We start from the raw sequence: 19156 nt of genomic DNA on the forward strand, positions 1-19156 counted from the left end.
TGGAAAGTAGAATATCCCTGAAAGCTAAATATAAAAGATGTGAAGTTCCAAATGATTATAGAAGGTTTTTCTATGCTACTAAATGATTTCTGGCATATATGTTATTGTGTATCACAATTTTAAGAAATAGTACTTGTATTTTGTGAAGGAGAAGTTCCAGTATTTATTCCTACTGGTCATGACATCTCAGTTGTTATAATTTTTAAAATGAACTTTATTTTAGAGTTCCCAAATCCCTCTCATGGTTCTATCACCACTTATACAGCTTCACAGAAGGCTATCTCATTTGAGTCCTTAACAGGATTCCTCCAAAAAATCTGCTTACCAAATATTAGATATTATCTTTAAAATCAGAATTTAATAAGAATTTTTTACAATTGCGATTATTAAAGTTGAGTTATTGAAGTTGGCTATTGAAGAAGCCAGAGAGAATCAGCAATGAAGTAGCTATAGGCATAAACTTGGCGGCAAAATGTAGGTACATATTGGAAACAGAACTATTAAAAAAGATTATAATATATTTCAGCGGAAACATGTGACTCAATCTGAATTGAAAAATTAATTCCAGGATTTGTTAGATATGTTAATTGGTTCAAATAAAATTAGCATATGAAAAGGAAAGGAAAAGACCCTGAAAATAGACTGTGAATTAAAGCAGCAAAAGAAGTAATAGAAATAAATGTTACATGTGACAGACTGTCGCCTCAATAAAATAGGGTTGTGTGGTAAAAGGCAGCTGTTGCAAAGAACCGTGACACTGATATTCAAGAGCAGCATGAATGTTGGTCACATAGACATTTTCCTTACAAATATTCATGTCATTAATCTTCTTTCAAAAACCGCTGAGGTATAAACATGAGTCAGACTTGAATTTACAAGGAATGCACAAAAATGAGTGCTCTATGCTTTCTGTTGCTACCTGTTTCTATTTATGCATGTCATTACAAGTGTATAGCATATGTGAGAGAGAGCAGATGTTTTGAATGTTCAGTTTACCTGCAATATATGCAGAGGTCACAAGGGCCTACAAAACTAAAATTTATGTTTCTATATGAATTTTGTATTTATGTATTTATTTCTTTTCTTTCTTTGTAAGATGTTCCTATAGTGAAGCCAAATTAAATTTAACCCATAGCAGTCCTGTTTATTTCTATATATTCATATAATAAATGATTAACTTCATATATGAACACATTTCACACACAAAGGCAAAGATGATGACCATTCTAACTGGGGTGAGGTAATGCAGCATGGTTTTCATTTGATGGCTACTGATCCTCAGCATATTTTCAAGTTAGTCATTTGTATTTCATGCTTTGAAAAATGCTTGTTAATAGCCTTAGCCAAGAATATGAAAGATTTGTACAACAAAAACTACAAAACATGAAGGAAAGAAATAGAAGAAGACCAAAAAAATGGAAAGACTTATCCATGTTCATGGATTGGAAGAGCAAATATCAAAATTTATGTCATCAAAATGACAAAACCACCCAAAACAGTTTATTTATTGAAATCCCACTCAATATTCCAAGGACATTCTTCTCAGATCTAGGAAAAAGGGAGTTAAAATTAAAATGGAAACACAATGGACCCTGAATAGGTAAAGCAATCTTAAATAATAAAAACAAAGCCAAAGGTATCACAGTATCATTTTACAAGACAAATTATAGGACATTTAAAATCAAAACACACTGGTACTGGGACAAAAATAGACATGTGGACCAATGGAATAGATGAGAAACGCCAGAAATTAATCCACATATTTATAATCAAGTAATCTTTATTAAAGTCACACCCTGGAGAAAAGACAGGGTCTTCAACAATATATTTTTAGAAAATTGGGTCACCTCATACAGAAATATGAAGAAATATTTCACTCTCTCTACAATAATAAACACACAATGAATCACAGAACTGAACATAATACCTGAAGCCATCAAATTACTAGAGGAAAACATAGGGGAAACATTGCAAGACATTTACCTAAGCAAAGACTTCTTGGATTGGACTCCAGAAGCACAGGCAATAAAAGCAAAAATAGACAAATGGGATTACATCAAAATAAGAAGCTTTTGCACAGCAAACAAAACACTCAACAATGGAATGAGAGAAAATATTTGCAAATGATATATCTGTGGATTAATGTCCAGAATATATTAAAATTTCAGGAAACTTAACAAACAATCTAGTTAAGACATGATTTGAGGATATGAACAGGCATTTTTCAAAAGATGAATATCAAATGGCTAATTGACACTTCAAAAGATGTTCAGGAACACTGGCCATCAGGATAATGCAAATAAAACCAAAATGGCATCATCTCATCCCAGTTAGAATGGTTATCATCCAAAAATCAAAAAACAAGAAATGCTGGTGAGAATGTGAAGAAAAAGATAGTCTAATACACTGTTGATGGGAATGTAAACTAGTACAACCATTATGGAAGAGAGTATGGAGATCCCTCAAAAATTAGCCATCCCATTCCTGGAAATTCATGCTAATTTCAGCATACAAAAGATGTTTTCTCTGATTTTTGGTAGCTAGTATATAAAGTACCCAAAAAGTAATGTATGTGAGTGAAACTGACACCTTGAGATTTGATTATTATAATACTTTTCTATACTCTTGAAGAACAGCAGTCTGTCTACTTACTACCTGCAGGATTCTTTGTGTAATGGAGGATTAATCTTGTGATTATAATATACAGTGAAATTTCAACAAATTGAAATTTGTAACACCAAATATTAAAGAAAAAAATAAGAAAACAAGGAAGAGGGAAAGTGAGAGCAAAGCAGGGTGATTGGGAAGAAACATTATATTCTTAAAGCTGTATGTATGAGATGAAATATATTACCTTTATGTAAATAAATAAAATAATAAATAAAAAGTTTATAGAAACTATCTTAACCAGTGTGTTTTCCTGAGAACTTTAAAGAATCAATCCCATGGGTTGGTTTAGAAAATTTTCATCTCTTCTTAAATTTTAAAATACGTATATTTGAAATAGCAGTTTCATGTTTCAGGATTTATTGGCTTTAAACCTTTCAAAATAATAGCTTTTGGCAGGCAGTGAAATTGTATAGCCCAATAAGCTGCTGTCCATGCCACAGGCATCTTATATGGGTGCCAGTTCATATAATTTCATGCATATCCTACACATCTTATTAATTTTCTTATATTTATTAAAATCATTTATAGTGTAAAATATTTATAAATACAGAATAATTTCTAATTTAATATCTACACATATATAAGGGAAAATAAACCTGTATCTCACTCCATATAGAAATTTATCTTTAGGATATCCAGCTCACTTACCGTTAATATTGATTAACTGATTTTTTTAAAAAAATATAGTAAAACTGCTTTATCAGCAGAAGATAAACATGAAAATTTGTAAAGGAGTTTCTATATTTTAATGAAAATAATATTAAAGTACTTTCACACTACAATGCTTTGGAAAAAGACAATCATATTAAACACATCAAGTAACTTCTCTTTTATTCAATAACCTTTATGTTTTCATCAGGGAGTCATTGGGTTGAAGAGTGTATGAGAAATGGTTCATAAATGATATGCAGGTTAAAGGAATAAAACATGTAATGGACAACACAATGGAAACTTTGCAAGCAGCATATCCTATTTATTGAGCTTTAACTCTCCAGCTTTTTCTGTGTGGTCACTGTGTAGCACATCTGTTTTGTAGTGAACCTAATTATTTCTTTTTCCAGAATTCACAGATAGATTGGAAACTCAAAAATGTATACTTTCATTACCAGTTTAAAGTGTCATCTGGCTAGCAGTCCTTGAAACAGCTTTCTACACCTTTTCACTAAAGTAGTTAGGGAGAGACTTAAAAGGATGAAATTGTGTGACACTGTGAACTGGGTCTTGCTGTCAACTTATTGTCAGAATATGAGAGGTATTTCCATTAACTACAAGGCCAAGAGAGTGTATTAAGTATACATTCGGTACGACGCTAGTAGTGTGCCAGCCTGAGAAAAAGAAATACCTTTATTTTTTCTCCTCTTTCTTTAATCCCTGGATCAGAAACCAAATCTGAACCAAGCAGAAAATTGAATGCCCATCTTTCTACTGACTGCCTGCTCCATTCTAGGCCATGTTACTGATTCCCATAGTGTTCCACATTGACCCCTAACACTGTGTTGTGTTCTTCATCCATGTATATATTGTGATTTTTAAAATTGGTAGTAGGGGTGCTGGTTCTGTGGCATAATAGATTATGCTTCCACCTGTGCTGCTGGCATTCCATATGGGCACCGATTCATGTCCTGGCGGTTCCTATTCTGATCCTACTCTCTGCTATGGCCTGGGAAAACAGCAGTAGATGGCCCAAGTGCTTGGACTCCTGTCCCTTGTGGGAGACCTTGAAGAAGCACCTGGCTCCTGGCTTCAGATTGGCCCACCTCTGGTCATTGCAGCCATCTGGGGAGTGAATCTGCAGACAGAAGACCTTTCTCTCCATCTCTTCCACTCTCTGTCTGTAACTCTATCTCTCAAAAAATAAGTAACAAATATTTTTTTTTTAATGATATAAGGGTGCCTGGGAATTCCAATACAATCCTATCAAGGTGGCATGTACCAATGCCATCTCATTAGTCCCAGTGATCAATTTCAGTTCACAATTGATCACACTGATAGGACTAAGAGTCAAAGGGATCACACAAACAAGATTAGTGTCTGCAAATACTAACTGATAGAATAAAAAAGGGAGAGAACGATCCAACATGGGAAGTGGGATACACAGCAGACTCCTAGAATGGCAGATGTCTAAACAGCACTCTGGCCTCAGAATCAACTCTTAAGGCATTTGGATCTGGCTGAAGAGCCCATGAGAGTATTTTAGGCATGGAAACCAAGACACTCTGGAAAAAAAAAAAAAAAAAAAAACTAAATGAAAGATCTCTGTGAGTGAGATCCCAGTAGAAAGAATGGGTCATCAAAGAGGGAGGTACCTTTCTCTGAAGGGAGGAGAGAACTTCCACTTTGACTATGACCTTGTCTAAATAAGATTAGAGTCAGCAAACTCAAGAGGCTTCCATAGCCTTGGCAGCTCATGACTAGAGCCTAGGGAGATTTCTGACGCCATAAACAAGGGTGTCAAATTGTTAAGTCAACAACAGGAGTCACTGTGTACTTACTCCTCATGTGGGATCTCTGTCCATAATGTGTTGTCAAATGTGAATTAATGCTATAACTAGAACTGAAATAGTATTTTACACTTTATGTTCTGTGTGGGTGCAAGCTGTTGAAATCTTTACTTAATATATACTAAGTCGATCTTCTATATGTAAAGATAATTGAAAATGAATCTTGATGTGAATGGAATGGGAGAGGGAGCGGGAGATGGGAGGGGTGTGGGTGGGAGGGAAGTTATGGGTGGGAAAAAGCCATTGTAATCCATAAACTGTACTTTGGAAAATTATATTTACTAAATAAAAGTCTAAAAAAATTAAATTAAAAAAATAAAAATGATATAAGGGGGAATAAAAGGATTATTGGAAATGACTTGGAGGTTGAGAATATAATGTCTACAATGAATACACTAATTTCTATAACTAATTCACTAATACACTACACTAATACACTAAAATTGAAGCAAGGAAAACAAGATAAACTCTAATGCTCATAGGACTCTTCTCTGTTAAATCTCTCCATGCGTTAACAATGTCAGGTACTTTTAATGTAGATGAGAGAGGATCCACATCAACAAATGAAAACATTCTGAAGTTAAATGGCAGATAAATATTGGAATTTGGAGTGGGAGTTATGTATGGTATGATCTATAACTTTTTATGATTATACTTCCCAGTTGTCTGAATTTGGATACATTCTTTCAATGATAGATAAATATAAATTGCAATGTCAGAGATAAATTATACCTAAACACCTCTCCTTTCATGCGCACACCCCACTACACACTGAGTGTGTGCGTAGTGGGGGTGTGTGCATGAAAGGAGAGGTGTTTAGGTATAATAATTCCTTATTATCCTGCCTTATTGTCTTCATAGTGTCTGTTAACTCTGAGCTTTGGTTTATGAGTCTCTCTCTGTATTAGTTGTTGTCCTGATAACTAGATTATATGTTCAGGGAGTACTAGGTCCTCCCATGTTCTGTTCACTGTTCTAATCCCCACACTTAGAAAAGGATCTAAAACCTGCACAAAAATCTACCAAATTCTGAAAAATGGATGAATGATTCTGAGAATTTGGGGGAAAGGACTACATTGAAATAATCTCTGACACCAAAAAATAAAATTTTAGATTGTTTAATATCTTTGATTTTACGCAAAAATTAACAGGTAGCGTTGCAAACCTGGTTAGAAAAAAAGTGGAAAAGATATTGAGGAGGCTGCATAAAGGAAAAACCACCAAAAAATAGGGAGGGGTTTTAGTAGAGCAGTTAAGACACTGCTTAGGATAGCATCATCCATAGGTATGTGAGATTGAGTTGCAGTTCCACTTCCAGTTCCAGCTTCCACGCAGTGTACACCCAAGAGGCAGTGGCGAAGGTTCAAGAAGTGGGTTCCTGCTCCCCACATGGATTGGGTTCCCAGCTCTTTGCTGTAGCAACACTCAACCCCAGTTGTTATTGGCATTTGGAGAGTGATGCAGAAAATGAGAGATCTTTCTCTGTCTCTCTTCTGTTCTCTCTCCATTTCTCTGCCCTTCAAATAACAATAAATAAATAAATAAATAAATGTTTTCTAAAGTGCAAAATTGTGTGTAATTAATTCCTTCTGACCCTAATCACTTCTGAAAGACTTCACCTCCTAACCTTCACCTTGAGGATTATGATTTCAACATATTAATTTCAGGAACACACAGCATTCAAAATATAGCCCAGGTAAATGCTAAAAGAAATGTGTTCAATGTTTATAAGTTTTAGAAAGGAGATAATAATATTTTTAAATTTCAAATTGTGGAAATTTTTTCCACATATATAGACAGTACTACACATATAACTTGGAAAATATTCTACTCAATTTTCTAACTCTTCAAAACAAGCTTATATACAAACACATCTAGTGGTCTTAGAGAAAAATAATATCCACAAATTAAATCTCTATAGAATAATCAGTTTATTTTTCCATGTGTTTCAGAGCTGCTGGAAGGTTTAGAAAGCCGTGTTTTACTGTAGCTGTTACTCTTACTGGCGCAGTCCTTTTCTGACCCTAATCCAGAACTTGGCTGCTGCTGTAGCTACCAATGCCACAACTGAGCACTGATATTCTGCTCCCTATCTTGCCAAGCAAAGAGTGAATGTTTCAGAGGAATCTACTTCATCACATTGTTCCCTTCTGTATTACTTTCTTTTGTTGTTACTCTGGTTGGGAAGTTAACTCACACAGACATAATGTAACTGTAAAGAAGAAACAGTATCTAGCATTGACTTATGTAAACGGCATGCAAGCTTCAATATTTAGGCATATCACCAAATATTAGAAAGTCTACTCAAAAAGATGAAAGACTCTCATGAATATGGAACCAAATACATCTGACAAGAACAATTAAAACAACAATTTAATGCAGGGAAAGCAAACCGAGCAAACCGACCAACCCACCAACGGACTACTGGGAGATAATTAAACCACATTTGTTCCTGTCGATGGAATCATGAAGCATTAAAATGTCAATAATGGGCAAGTCACAGTACAAAATAACCACATTTTTATTTGAATTATAAGTTTAGGAATCTTGAAGTGGTCTCAATATGAATTGGGTAGCAAGCATATGTTAGATCTGCTCTGCTCTTCAAAGCTATTTTCCCTTCCTAGTCCATAATTTCCTAGGAATTAAAAAATACATGTTTTTCATCAATTCTTTCAACCCTTAATCTAGCATGAATTTACTCCCCTGGATAGTAACATTGGAAAACAGTGATGAATATTCCCAAACTTGCTCTAAGTGCCAAAATCATAGACTTGTTTAGAAAAGCAGTGCTAGGAGAATCACTGAACGAAAGTTTCAAGCATTTGGAGAATTACCGCATAAAATATCATTTCGTTTCCAGAAATGCAACAGTACATACATCATTCTCTTTTTCATTTTTAAGAAATCTGAGTAATTATTTCCTCATTGTGAAAGCTTTTATTGAATAACCACTTTTAGATTAAACATACTTGCAAGCTCAACTATCCGGGGGCAGGTGTCATCTGTCAACATTTTCTAGCAAAAACCCGTCCCTCACATACCCACTTTGAAGAGATAATGTGAATTTATGGTAGCCATTTAGTAAATAAACAGAATGAGAAAACATGTTCATTTACTGTCATTTAACTATACACTAAAAATGTTTAAAATCATAAATTTTGGACTATGTATATTTTACCAGAATCAAAACAAATACAAATTATTCTTTCTAAAAATAGATGTTCATTTTTACACTTAATTTAATCAAACTGCAGCCCCCAAACACCATATGCTGACAAAATTGGATTTCCACATGCAAAAGTATGAAACAAGATCCCTACCTCACATCTTACACAAAAATCAACTCAAATGGGATCAAACGTCTAAATAAGACAGTATACCATCAAATCACTGGAGGAAAATTTCTGGGAAAATCTGGAAGACACTGGCATAGACAAAGACTTCGTGGATCAGATCCCAGAAGCACAGACAATAAAGACAAAAATAGACAAATGGGATTGCACAAATATAAGAAGCTTCTATGCAGCAAAGGAAATACTCAACAAAAGGAAGACTTAACCAACCGAATGGGAGAAAATATTTGCCACTAATAAAGAATTAATATCCAGAATCTATAAAGAGCTCAAGAAACAAATCAAACAATCCAGTTAAGAAATGGACAAAGGACCTGAATAGGCATTTTTCTTCTTTTTTAAAAAGATTTATGTCTTATTTTATTTGAATGTCAGTGCCACAGATCAAAAGATGAAATACAAATGGCCTATAGACACATGAAAAAATGCTTAGGATCATTAACCATCAGGGAAATGCAAATAAAAAGCACATTTAGATTTCACCTCACTCTTTAGTTAGAATGCTTATCCTCCAGAAAATAAAAAAAAAAAAAAAAAACAAAACAATGAAAGCTGGTGAGGATGTGAAGAAAAAGATACCCTAATCCACTATTAGTGGCAATGTAAACTAGTATACTATTTATGGAAGACACTACTGAGATTCCTCAGAAATCTGAAAATAGATCTATGATATAACTCAGCCATCCCAATTTACCCTAAGGAAATGAAATCAACATCTGAAAGAGTTATTTGTACCCTGATATTCATTGTGGCTCACTTCACAGTAGGTAAGATATGAAATCAACCCAGATGTCCCATCAAATCATGACTGGATAAGAAAATACGGTGTGAGTATAATATGGAACACTATTTAGTCATAAAAAAGAATGAAATCCTCTCTTTCACAACAAGATGGATGCAGCTAGAAACTATTATGCTTAGTGAAATAAGCCCACCCCCAAAGACAAATATCATATCTTTTCTCTGCTATGTGACAGTTAATAAAGAATATAAAATATATGTCATTGAAACAGATATTTTGTGAAATGACTGCTGTTTTTAGCCCTTGTTTATACCCCTGTGGATTTATGATCTTTCTACTTTAATATCTGGTGAATATTATGGTCAGTTGAGAATTAAGTCTGTGATTATGTAGGGGGTTGAAATTATTCTTTAAAAAATTAAACAAAAAAGGAGGAAAGGAAGGAAGTAGTGAGGTTGGGCAGGGAGGGAAACAACTTAGAACTGCCTATGAAATACATTAAATCTGTTCTTTTTGTATTAATAAAAATTTAAAAAGTGGAGCAGCCAGGAAAAAAACTATCAGTGGCTTTCCCTGCTATGCCACAGTACTGACCTCCAGAATGAACTATTTTGATACTTCGCTTTAATATTTGTTTATTTGGTTTGAGCTAAGAACAGATAAAATTTAAGAAAGGATTTTTACTAAGAGTTTTGATGCTTTCATATTTCTAGACTACAAAAACCCAGTAAATTTGTGCTAGATATGCCTAAGTGTTCAAATGAAGAAAAAGTTTAAGTTCAAATTTAATTTAATTAGAATTAACTATTAGGGCTGACATTGTGCCATAGTTGGATGCCTGCAATGCCGGCATCCCATAAGCACACTTATCCATGTCCTGGCTGCTGCACTTCTGAATCAGCTCCCAGCTAATGGCCTGGGAAAGCAGTGAAAGATGGCCCAAGTGCTAGGGCCCCTGCCACCCATGTGGGAGATCCAGAAGAAGTTCCTGGTGCCTGGCTTCAGCCTCCGACTAGTGAACCAGTGGATAGAAAATCTCTCTCTCTTTCTCCCTGCCCTGTAATTAGACTTTTAAAATAAATAAATAATTAAATAAATAAATGTTTAAAAAAGAATTAACTATTGAAGTTAAATTAAAATTGTTTAGTTTTCAATGCAAAAATCAAAGAAAATTTTGTATATTTTGGAGTATATTTATCAAATATAAAGCTTAATTATGGTATTGTCAATGAATTCAGTTATTATATATTTACAATTTACTGTTTATATATTCCCTATTGCATTTATGGGCAACCTGAAGAACAACTGAAGAAAAATTAATCCCCTAAACCAACTTTTCACTAAGCTGATACTTAATAATCAACAAAATGTACCATAAGCTATTTTTAAAATATTTATTTATTTATTTGAAAGCCAGAGTTACATGGAGAGAGAAGGAGAGGCAGAGAGAGGTCTTTCATCTACTGATTCACTCCCCAAACGGCCTCAATGGCCCATGCTGCACTGATCTGAAACCAGGAGGCAGGAGCTTCTTCCGGTCTCCCACATGGGTGCAGGGGCCCAAGGACTTGGGCCATCCTGTACTACTATGCCAGGCCAAAGCAGAGAGCTGGATTGGAAGTGGAGCAGCTGGGTTTGTAACCGGCGCCCATATGGGATGCAGGCAGCGACTTAACCCGCTATGCCACGGCGCCAGCGCCTGGTAACTATTTTCTTTAATGTAATTGTTAGAACGCAAACTCCAAAGCTGCAGAGTTTTCTTTTTTATTTTTGTACAGCAAGTATCTGAAATTGTGCTGCCACTGAACACCCACTCAATACATTAACTGATAAATGACTAAATTATTTAGTCATGTTCTCTGGTTGTATTTTTATGTTGTTTTTCATCTTTTTGGTTGAAAAGCAATAGTTAATTTGAATATCTCACTCGTTGCATAATCATCCTATTAAACATATATAAATACAGCATTTAATATTGACATATCATGTTAATAAAACCTACTTTTAATATTAAAACGCTCTCCTTTAAAGTATGCTTAAATTCATGTTTCACACATTGTCTTTTAAAGATACGGACAACTGTCTTTGAAGGGATAACAAACTAATTCCATGTGAAGGGTTTCATCTCCCTGTCTTTAAAACTTAAGACTGTGGTTCACTTATTTCTTCATCCCACATAAAAAAAACCTTTTATTTCTTCCCAATAGTGATAAATTATATGCAGTTTAAGTATTGTGAGTGAAATAACTTATAACATGGAGGGAGTGAGCCAAAGATATTTACACATTTAATAAATGTGACATACAATTAGAATTTTATTGTAGAGTAAATCATGCACACATTTCAAGTGAATCTTACATCATTATTACTTTTCATGATTGGAGAGAACACAATAATCTCAGAAAATATCAATAGAACATTCTGGTTAGTGAGTGTATATAGAATTAATTGCTGGCCAGCACCGTGGTGCACTGGGTTAATCCTCCGTCTGCAGCACTGGCATCCCATATGGGCACTGGGTTCTAGTCCCGGTTGCTCCTCTTCCAGTCCAGCTCTCTGCTGTGGCATGGGAGGGCAGTAGAGGATGGTCCAAGTGCTTGGGCCCCTGCCCCCATGTGGGGGACCCAGAGGAAGCTCCTGGATCCTGGCTTCAGATCTGCACAGCTCCGGCTGTAGCGGCCATTGGGGAGTGTGCCATTGGATGGAAGACCTCACTCTTTGTTTCTCTCTTTGCCTCTATAATTCTGTCTTTCTAATAAATAAATAAATAAATCTTTAAAAACAAAATAATGGTCTTAGGTCACAGATCTACTGTAAGAATTAATCAGAGTCCTTACCATATAGTAATTACTATTCAATTAATATATCATGTTCATTAGCATCATTGCTAATAAGCCCAACCCTGCTATATATGCATTAATGATAAGAAGTGACTAATCTACGGGTAACAAAATAAGTAATTATTGTATAAACCAAATGAAATCATCCTCTCTCTTTTTTTAAATATTTTATTTATTTAAAGGCAAATTTACAGAGAAAGAGAGGAACATACACACACAGACAGAGGAGAGAGAGAATTTATTTTTTAAGATTTATTTATTTATTTGAAAGACAGAGTTACAGAGAGTCAGAGGCAGAGAGGCAGAGAGAGAGGGCTTCCATCTGTTGGTTCACTCCCCAGATTCTGCTGGCTGTTCCATTTCCGATCCAGCTCTCTGCTATGGCCTGGGAAAGCAGTAGAAGATGGCCCAAGTCCTTGGGGCCCTGCACCCATGTGGGAGACTTGGAAGAAACTCCTGGCTCCTGGCTTTGGATCTGCGCAGCTCCAGTTGGCCACTGGGGAGTGAACCAGAAGATGCAAAATCTCTGTCTCTCTGCCTCTGCCTCTCTGTAACTCTGCCTTTCAAATAAATAAAAAAATCTTCTTTTAAAAAAAAGAAAAAGCCGGCGCCGTGGCTCAATAGGCTAATCCTTCACCTTGCGGCGCCGGCACACCGGGTTCTAGTCCCGGTTGGGGCGCCGGATTCTGTCCCGGTTGCCCCTCTTCCAGGCCAGCTCTCTGCTATGGCCAGGGAGTGCAGTGGAGGATGGCCCAGGTGCTTGGGCCCTGCACCCCATGGGAGACCAGGAAAAGCACCTGGCTCCTGGCTCCTGCCAGGATCAGCGCGGTGCGCCGGCTGCAGCGGCGGCCATTGGAGGGTGAACCAGCGGCAAAGGAAGACCTTTCTCTCTGTCTCTCTCTCTCTCTCACTGTCTACTCTGCCTGTCAAAAAAAAAAAAAAAAAAAAAAAAAGAAAAATCAAAAAGTTGATATTTGCAATCAATTATAGGTTAGAAATTAATAATTTTATGGATTGAAATAAATATACTGTCACATTTAGAAGACAATTTTAGTAAGATGATTTTGAGAAAAAAGAAAAAACATTTTCTATTTCTCCATATTATAATTGTGAATAACATAATAGCAATTTGATACTGACATATTAAACTATGTTTTGTCACTGTTTTGAGGCAAAAATCTTAAAAAAAAATCAGCAATTAGGTAGTCAAGTAATTTGAGTATCTATTAACCTTATATATGTATAGTAAAAATAAACTTCTATATATTATCAACCTTTATCAAATAGAGGCATATTAATATTAGCTACATTATACTAACAGTGTTTATAGTATTTGATATACTTACAAGGTAGAAAATTGCTTCATTTATACAACTTAAAAATTATAAATTTTTAATATTTATGTTAAAATTATCTGAAAGATGCCTATGTTGTTTTAAACTGGACTGTGATAAAGTATTTCCTTTTTTTTGTTGTTTTGATAAATGGCTTGGTGTAGGCCTCAGCAAAAAGATACCAAATTTTAGAATTTATTATTGTCAATAGCCTGCATGACCTTTACGTAACTGCATCTCGGCTGTCAGTAATAATCCAAGGCTGCACTTTCAATGATAAAATGAAAGACTTTGCATATTGAATCACTGGATCTCCTTGAAAGTGTTCAGCTATCACAGTCATTTATTCCCATTGTCAGAGCAAGGTCCATTATGAAAGCCCATTCGTCTTTACTTGAACATGAAGAGTGGAGAAACTCCACTTCTGCCTTGAATCAAGTACTAACTACTTCAGGGCGCTCAGATCCATCAATGCACTGAATTGTCGTGGGTCTCAGACTCTCTCTCTCTCTCTCTCTTTTGCTCTAGGCACTGGTTCTTTAAGAGTTCACTTCACCTTCATAATGTACAATTTCTGCACATTTATGGTAGACCTGGGAGTCTCTTTTGAACTAGGGTTTTTGTTTCTTTTCTTTTTCTTTTTTCTTTTTTCTTTTTTAGTTTAACTGACAAGCTAAATCTCTAGTCGAATTTCCGAAGCAAGATTGCTTTGTCTATGTAGAGTAATAAAACCTACAGTCATAATACTTATGTAAAAATATACTACTAAATTTTGCTTTGAAGATGAACAATTTTAATGTATGAGGTTTATTCTTAATTATAATAACACATAAAGTGTGGTATTTTATGATTATTTAGGAATTACTTAAAAATGTGTTGCCAAAAAAACCCTGCATATTGCATTGGACAAGTTATTACAACTTGTTAGATTATGTAAGAAACTTATACAGAATAAAAAATAGTAAGAAGCAAGGGCAGCATTGTGGCATAGCAGGTTAAGCCTCTGCTGGCATCCCATGTGGGCACAGCTTGAGTCTCCGCTGCTTCGCTTCTGATCCAACTCCCTGCTAATGGCCTGGGAAAGCAGCAGAGGATGGCTCAAGTGCTTGGGCCCCTGCACGCACATGGGAGACCTAGAAGGAGCTCCTGAATCCTGGCTTTGGCCTGGCCCAGCCTGGGACCATTGCAGCCATTTGGGGAATGCTCCAGTAGATGGAAGATCTCTCCCTCTCTCTCTCTCTTCCTCTCTCTCTCTCTCTCCCTCTCTCTCTCTGAATCCTCTCCTTTCTCTGTAATTCTGCCTTTCAAATAAATAAAATAAATTTTTAAAAAAGTAAATAGCATTACAAACAAATTATTATTGAATCATTTGCTCCAAACACCAATTCATAATATGGTAACTCAATAGTTTGGCACGCAAAATGGGTTTTCATAAAATTATCCATCTCTCTTGAATAACTTCAGACCGAGAACTTTATTTTTGGCAACTTCAGTGCTTACTAAATAAAAAGTCTTGAATCTCAGATTTCAGTCTCTTTTTTAGGTAGAGAAAAAAGAATGAAAGAATTTCAGTTTATCAACAGACCTTAACTATAGCACACTGGACATCTGATACTCAGGAGTGTCAAAGAGAGGAAAATAAATGCCCAGGTCTTTGAGAAAGGCTTTGAGGAGTGTGGATGAGTTTCTGAGGCTACTCTGACAAATTACCATTACCTTGGTGTTTTCAAGAAACAGAATCTGTTCTTTCACATTTATAGAGGGCGGAATTCCAAAATCAAGGTGCTCTTCCTAGAGGCTCTGGGGAAGTATTTGCTCCTGGCTCTCTCGAGCTTCTGGAGATTGCCAGCATTCCGCGGCACCCTTAGGCCAGCCTCGGCTCCTGGCCTGTCATTCCCATCAGTGACTTTGTCATCATACCATCGTTTCCCTCCAACTCTGTCTTCTAAGGACACGTGATGACATTTAAGATCCTATCTGGTCATCTGGGATAGATCTTAGACATACCTGCAGTGGCCTTGTTCTCCAAATAAGATCACATTTACAGGTTCCAGGAATTAAAGCATAGACATATATTCAGGATGGGTATAGCCTTTTTCAATTTACTAAAGGTTGTTTACTACCATTGGCATGGAAGCTGAAAGTCATCTCTAAATGATGATCTTTTTATGTAGCAATAACTGGTATAATTTATTGATAAATACGTGTCTTCAACCCTTGACAGGGAAGCACTACCAAATATTTTTATATTATTTTATAATATCATTATAATAACATAATTATATATTATTTGTAGAGTACTGAAACTTTTTTATATTGTAGCAAGGTTAATGCTGAGTACCAGACCCTCAGCAGCAGCTGCTGTGGTGGCACACAGGAACCAGATACAAAGAGAGGGGCTGTTTGCAGGGAGGGTGGGGTTTCACTATGATGACACAAGGGCCGACCGCAGCTCTTCCTGATCTATAGCCTCCAACCAGAGAACCAAGAAACAAACATAAAGAAAAAGAAGGGTAAAGTCAGCATGAGCAACAACTCCAAAGTCCTCTCCAGCAGCACCAAGAGGACTCAGAGGAAGTGGCAGACATCCCTTTCGACCCATCACTCCAATGCAAACCTGGTCCCAATGGTAATAACTTCTATGAATGGAGATCACCCACTTTAGGATCTCCAGGATGGGTTAAATGAGTGGTGTCCTGTCCTGTAATAGTTTTATACCTGAATATCCCTACAAGCCTCTAAAGGATACATTTTGCATAAGGATCCATTGCTTTAACTTAAAACAGTCAGGGCATGATTTCCTTGGATGTACTGAAAGATTATTGGAGCCCAACACTCGTCATTTCTAAAGTCATCACTTGCATATTTTCATCTCTTACAGACTGTAATTCTGCTGACCCCTTTGGTGGGAAGTATTGTGACCAACAGTGCAGAATGTGACAGAATGGCCCAGTAGTGGAGCAAGAGCTACACTACATAAATTAGGTTTTCACAATTCTTATATTATTTGTCTGTCACAGAAGAGAGCTGCTTATGATTTTTAAGGGATGGGGAGAGGAGAGTGGGAGTTGTTAAAGTGAAGGGTATATATTATTTAGTCCTATTTCCTAGGATTTTGTTGTAACAAGACTTTTTTTTTTTTTTTTTTTTTTTTTTTTTTTTTTGTGACAGGCAGAGTGGACAGTGAGAGACAGAGACAGAGAGAAAGGTCTTCCTTTGCTGTTGGTTCACCCTCCAGTGGCCGCCACGGCTGGTGCGCTGCAGCCGGCGCACCGCGCTGATCCGAAGGCAGGAGCCAGGTGCTTCTTCTGGTCTCCCATGCGGGTGCAGGGCCCAAGCACTTGGGCCATCCTCCACTGCACTCCCAGGCTATAGCAGAGAGCTGGCCTGGAAGAGGGGCAACCGGGACAGAATCCGGCACCATGACCAGGACTAGAACCGGTGTGCCAGCGCCGCTAGGCGGAGGATTAGCCTAGTGAGATGCAGCGCCGGCCAACAAGACATCTTGCTATAGTGGATAGAATTGGTAAAGGTGACTTTCATAATTGTCATTAGTTTTGCAGTATTAACGGAAAGTAGATAAGAATATGCATTTAGACATTTGGATTTGGTGGTGTATAGTCTGTAAAACAGCTTAATTTTGTGCAAGTTACATAGATGGCCACTGATGTAAACTCCCTCTATGACTACCTATGTTTTGTTTTTTAAAAAATTGGGGAAATTGGGTACCTGGTAAGCCACTGCCTGTGAAACCAGCACCCCACATGGGAACCAGTTTGAGTCCAGACCCCTCCACTTTCAATCCAGTTCTCTGATAAGGTACCTGGGAACGTAGCAGGGTGGCCCCACACCTTGTGTCCCTCTGTCCCAGCCCTGGCTGTTGCAGCCGTTTGGGGAGTGAGCTAGTGGATGGGAGACTCTCTCTCCTGGTCTCTCCCTTTCTCTATATAAGTCTGATTTTCAAGTAAAAGCTTTTAAAATGTGGAATTTGTTTTCTCTTCTTGGAAAGGAATATTTATATTTAACATATATTTTAGAGACGGTCACTATATATAAATAGAAACCTCTATGTGTATATATACATATATTTAAATATAAATATAATGAACATGTGGCTCTAAGACACCATATAGGAAATGAGTAATGATTGTATTTTGATATATATATATATATACCAATCTACTTTATTGTGAAAAGATTCAAGATTTGAATTAAACTTATGAAAACCTGTAGTGAAATATCATGAGTGAAATAACTGTAAGATGAGGAGTCGCTCAGTGAATTGATCTTATGTTGAGGACTACTTTGATTCTCATTTATTGCTGTGCTAACAAACAATATTTTAAAGTTAACAAATCATGTAAAATAATGATATTCAAAAGCAATTTCCAAAAATTCTCTTTGGAATATACTTGTTCTAAGTTATGCAAAATGGGAAATGAGAAACTGCTAGTTTTACTCAATATGTTGCATAGAAACATTAAAAAATAAACAGAATTTAGCATATGGCTGCATATCAATGTCAGTGGGGATAAAAGGTAGATTCTTTTGATTGACTTAATGATGATTGAATTGATTCCTGACAAAGAGAGCACTTATGGTTATTTTCTATAGGTAATAACAAAGCTCTCAAAAAATGTGGATGAATTTAATTAGCTGGCAGTTCCTTTAAAAATGTGTTTTCTATAAGCTTTTGTATTTCTTTAAAGAGCTGAACTAACTTACTTTGATGCAAAAATCAGCAAGAGGAGCTCATCTGCTAAAATGCAAACCAGGAATGCTTTCTCTAGCTATTCTTGGGCACACTCAAATCAAGCTTTTTGAGACCTAGATTGGCTGCCTCAAACACCCCCTTATTTACATAAACTCTGGGCTTTTGCAGTCATCTCCATTGTGCCTTGGAGTTTTTCTGCATGCATTCTGATTAGACTTGTGCAAAACTGCATAAATTTCTCATCCAATCAAAGGTTGACCTGGGGGAAACTGGCAGGGAGTGGGCAGAGTAGGAGATTACTAAATTGGCAATTCCTTTTTAACTCCAATAGCCATTTGGGTGAAATGAACCAGATCTTAAAGAGGGCAGCCATACTGGTCTAAATAGAAATAGAATTCAATGTCTTTGACTTGTGCAAAGATACTGCAAGAAATATGCAAAGAATCATTGTGACAAGAAGATAGAAGACTAATCTGGATATTTTTCAAGAGCAAAATTGTCCACAGAATGTACTTCCCTGACTTTCTAAATCAGCAAATTTGGTATAAAGTAGCTTGCCAATATAGGCTAAAGATTCCTTGTAAATTTTTTGATTCTTTCATTCTATCTAATTTTTATCAGAGAATGGAAGTTTTGACAATGAGGGTAAATACTGTAGATCATTTAAAATTTTAGTTAAGTTGCTAGATATTTGTATAGCACTTGGTAATAAACACACTCAAGAGGAAGATATACACATCCATACATTTCCCTGAAATAATTTCAAATAAATATAAATGTTTAAACATTTCAACTCTAGAAGATAAAGAAGAATGAGCATATTGCATAAAAACTGTTGAGGGAAATTATGTCATTATAATTATTGTGCCAATTCAAGTAATATTCTATATTTTAATATCACTTCCTTCAGTAAAAGAAAATATACATAGCATAAAACAGTTTGCTTTTGATCTAATAAGAAAGGTTGAAACCAAATGATTATTATTTCATTAAATCTAA

At 36.0% G+C, this 19156-nt stretch overlaps 1 pseudogene; it reads left to right on the top strand.

The window, feature by feature from the left end:
* LOC100353700 (ubiquitin-conjugating enzyme E2 E1 pseudogene) overlaps window positions 1-16423 on the top strand; it is a 54208-nt pseudogene extending 37785 nt beyond the window's left edge.
* Window positions 16424-19156: the final 2733 nt, after the last annotated feature.

Source organism: Oryctolagus cuniculus, chromosome 8, assembly GCF_051225735.1.
Source record: "Oryctolagus cuniculus isolate XC-2025 breed Fujian yellow rabbit chromosome 8, ASM5122573v1, whole genome shotgun sequence".
Taxonomy (NCBI): domain Eukaryota; kingdom Metazoa; phylum Chordata; class Mammalia; order Lagomorpha; family Leporidae; genus Oryctolagus; species Oryctolagus cuniculus.